This window comes from Malus sylvestris, chromosome 11 (genome assembly GCF_916048215.2).
Source record: "Malus sylvestris chromosome 11, drMalSylv7.2, whole genome shotgun sequence".
Lineage (NCBI taxonomy): Eukaryota > Viridiplantae > Streptophyta > Magnoliopsida > Rosales > Rosaceae > Malus > Malus sylvestris.
The window spans coordinates 28,495,159-28,499,573 of NC_062270.1; the positions used below are offsets into that span (position 1 = coordinate 28,495,159).

Below are 4,415 nucleotides of genomic sequence, written 5' to 3' on the forward strand. Positions count from 1 at the left end.
CTTCCCATGGCCTAAAACTTGACCTCTCCTAATGAGTAGAGTGAGGAGTCCTTTTATAGAATAAGGGCTCCTCACTTATTTCATATTTGCCCCTTCTTTTATTACATAATTACATTTGAGTCCTCGAGTATTTATACGATGTCTAAATACAGATACCCTAAATATGGTACAAACATGTATAATAAGTGATTTAGCAGTCATACTTCCACAGAGAGCGAGAGAGAGAGAGAGAGAGGGACCAGAAATGGAGGGTGAAATCCACAACTTCACCAAGGTGTCGATCCTAACCAACATATCTCTATGTTATTGTTCTACGTAGCAACAAGAATCCCAAAGGTCATCACCAGGTTCATCTCTCTCCTACCTATCTTCTACCTCTTCATCATGCTCCCCTTAAGTCTCCATTCTTTCACCCTTTGTGGGATCATCACCTTCTTCCTAGTTTGGCTTGGCAACTTCAAGCTGCTCCTTTTCTCCGTTGACCTTGGTCCGTTATCTCCAACCCCACCAACACTCTTCCAATTCATCTCTGTAGCTTGCCTTCCAATCAAAATCAAGCAAAACCCACCACAAAAATCACCCCCAAATACAAACCCATCTCACCAAACCCAAAACCCCACAAAATCTGAGAACCCAGTCGTTCAAACTGTCACATATGTGCCTAAAAAGTCACTTATGCTGGCCATAAAAGCGTTGCTATTGGATCTGGTCATTAGGTCATTTGCGTATAAACAACATTTACACCCATACGTAATGTTGGCTTTGCACTGCTGCCACATGTTCCTGGCGCTAGAAATTGTACTAGCTCTGGGTGCGACCCCAGCTCGAGCCGTTTTTGGGTTTGAGCTCGAGCCACAGTTCAATAAGCCTTACCTATCCACTTCGCTTCAAGACTTTTGGAGCCGTAGATAGAACATCATGGTCACAATGATTCTACGGCCCGTCATTTACTACCCTGTACGACGTATTTCTACACCTATACTTGGCCCTCGGTGCGCCCGAAACCTGGTTGTGATGTCCACTTTTACCGTCTCAGGTCTAATGCACGAGGTGATATATTATTATCTCACACGTGTGCCTCCGACGTGGGAAGTGACGTGGTTCTTTGTGCTACATGGGATGAGCATGGCAATTGAGGTGGAGGTGAAAAAGGCGGTGAATGATAGGTGGCGGTTGCACCGTCTGGTTATGGGGCCGTTGACGTTGGTTTTCTTGGCTGTGACAGCCATTTTGTCAAGTCCCACCTGCCCTTGCACATTGTTGGTGGAAAAGCTAGTTGATACACGAATGATTTGTACGTATCACTTTGATGAAAAGGTTTTATTGCTTCAATTTGTTTGTTTTCCTATCAAACGTTATCCATTATGACATTTTTTTCTTTTTATTTGTCGAGATTTAAATCAGAAGCTTCTCTAAAAAAATTAGTATTCGAGTGTGACTAAACAAAATGACAACGGAAATATAATAGCATATACAACAATCAATTCATATTGGCTGACAAGTTTGTTGTTTTATGTCCATTGTGTTGTGAGCTTTTATCTCATGCGCATATGGGTTGTGGACACGAGTTGTACATGACTCGGATTTCATATATAGAGCGATTAACGATGATATTGCAACCGAATATCAATGTCATACTAATAAATTATATTGTATTGGTGCTAAATATCAACACCACATCTCTCAAATATCGATAAAAATATCTTCAACATCATATTAACATCTAAATATGAACATCGTTAATGAGAGATTAATATTAGATTGCAGTACCGTTGTTCTATTGCAACGTGCATTGAGTTCGGCTCATGCATAGCCCATGCGCATGCGAGAAAATTGTTGCATTGTAAACCTTGTATTTAGTTAGGGATTAATATATCTACATTGTCCAAGAAAAAGATTATATCTACATGGTGTCGAACTAATGGCCCCTTGGAAGTAAAATTTGATTTATGTTTCAATTAGTTGAAGGGGCGCTAATTGATTTTTATTTGCCGATCTTTTGTCCTCCAAAATCATAACATTGGGCCTAGGTTTACTGTAAATGGTAAATTAGAGTTTTTATATGATTTAAGAGATAAGATCATGACAAGTGCCTTAATCAAGTTTACCCAACGATTTCTGCAGCCAAAGAAGATCCTAAATTCCCTTGGCCATGCCTAAAGAACTAGTATCAGGCGTTAAGTGAAAATTTGCCTTTTGGAATAATAGAGAAAAACGGTTAATCTTAAGAACCCTGAAACGCTATGAAGATTACTAGATGTTACTAATCTATCTAGGAAAATCACAAAGAATAGAAAGTTTGTATCCAACAATGAAAAAGTTATTTCCCCCATAATCTAGGAAACTATTGTTACTAATCTATCTAACTTCTTCAATTTCAATAAATTTGATAGAGTAATATTATTCATACTATGTTTTTGTACCACATTTTCATACCACCTTAGGTGACATTTGATGTGGACAGACACATCATTTGAATTAATCATATTTTTAAATTTAGTTCATTATTTAATAAACTAAAAATTAACAAAAACTAATTAATTAAATGATGATTGTGGTATACAAGGAGTCTTTCTCCTTCATTTCCTTGCGTTTTGCAAATTTTTCAAATGATGTGGCTGTCGACATTAGATGCCACCTAAGGTGGTATAGAAATGTGGTATAAAAACATAGTATGAATAACATTACTAAATTTGATAAAACCCTTACCCCCATTTCTTTAGCAAGTGGCCTTTCATCATAGTGGTGGAAAGGTGTTGTGCCCTTGCATAATGGCGTGAATTCATACCCATTGGTGGCTAATTTAATATCTAACTTACTAACGCTATCGCTCGACTAAAATAAAAAATAAATTTGATAGTTGACTGTCACTTCTTATTTAATGTTACTTGAAATCCATTCGGTTATCCAATCACATGTTGCAACGTGCTTAGAATTTTATTAATTAAATAAAACGAGTAACATTATCGATAATGAAAACAATTTCACGATCACAAATGCAACAAAGACCATACAAAACTTATCCCACATAACCACATTTAACCAAACAGCAAGATAACACTCATGAGGACAAAAATCTTGCATCACCTTCTGATGAACTTGTAAAAGACGACGCTCATTCGACAAAGGAGCCCTGCTATGAGACAACACGAAGATGCCCTCATAGTCCTCTTCCAGGAAAATTGATGACGAAACCACAAAAAAAAAAATGACACAACACAAAATAAAGTACGATTCCTCAACTATGGGAGGCCCACACCTGATCTACATGGCTTAGTTAATTTTAATTATAGGTCCATTTAATTTGACAGGAACATGTAGGAAACTTGTTAGTTTAATTGAATCCATTGGCCAATAAAGTAATCTTACTTATTGTTGACCCTAAAAACTACCAAGCCTGCGTGGCACGTAGGCCGAGTAATCAATAAGCTAACTACGTCATTTGGTTGTGTGCGGGGCGTGCCAACTCGTTAGCCGAGCTCGGCCCCGGAGTAAAATGTGTTGATGTCACGTTAGACGCGCTGCTAACTTCTTGATCTTGCGATTGCGGCCGATGATGGAACACGTCTCGGCTTTCAGGTTCTAGAGCCTGAAAACAAGGCTGCTAATCTTGCGAAGTTCACGGATAATCGACGTTGGGTTTGGTCACGGTGATTATATTCGTAAAAGTATAAGCACACTGAACTGGCACCAAACTATACAGACACAAGTACTTGAAAGAAATGTATGTCTTGATGATGAATGTGGTTCGGTCGTCAGAACGCCGAACTTTAAAACTAACTCGTGAATATCCAATCATAAAACAACTCGATGTTCAATTTCCCGAACCTAGTAATCTGTAACACCTCACTTCGCTGAGAAGGCTAATGAGATGACCTCTATCAATAAGGACTCAGAAATCCTTCTTGACCAAGACTTGGATAGGTAACCAATCGGCCCCTATGCAGTGCTGTTTATCCAAACTGAAGGTGTTCCGCGATTGGCTGATTCTACGACAACAGTGCTATTTATCCAAACTGAAGATTTTCGCCAGTTGCCTTCACAATGCTGGTTATCCAAACTGAAGATGTGTTGGCGGGAAAAAGAAAATAAAAATCTCAAGGTCGTTGAGAGGTTTCGCGAAGAGCGATGTTTACGCAAGGCAGTTTTGTGTGTTGAATTGGAAGGACTTTGACCAATCCTTCAAACAAACCAGGTTCATCTCCTAATCCTAAGTACTTTAGCTTTGAGACTCCTTATTACACCAGGATTCGACTACTTCACATTTATCTGAAATAATCCTCTTCGTACCAGGATTCGGCCTACCTCGACAGGGCCAGCCCATGACAAGATTCTAAATAAACACCATTGGGCCGAGAATATTTATGAGCTCGGCCCAAAATATCATTTTGGGTCCAAACATTACCCTTTCGCTT

General features: G+C 38.9%; 1 pseudogene; it reads left to right on the forward strand.

Moving 5' to 3' along the window:
- The first annotated feature begins 244 nt into the window (after window positions 1-244).
- On the forward strand, window positions 245-1,368 carry LOC126590355 (probable long-chain-alcohol O-fatty-acyltransferase 1; annotated as a pseudogene).
- Window positions 1,369-4,415: the final 3,047 nt, after the last annotated feature.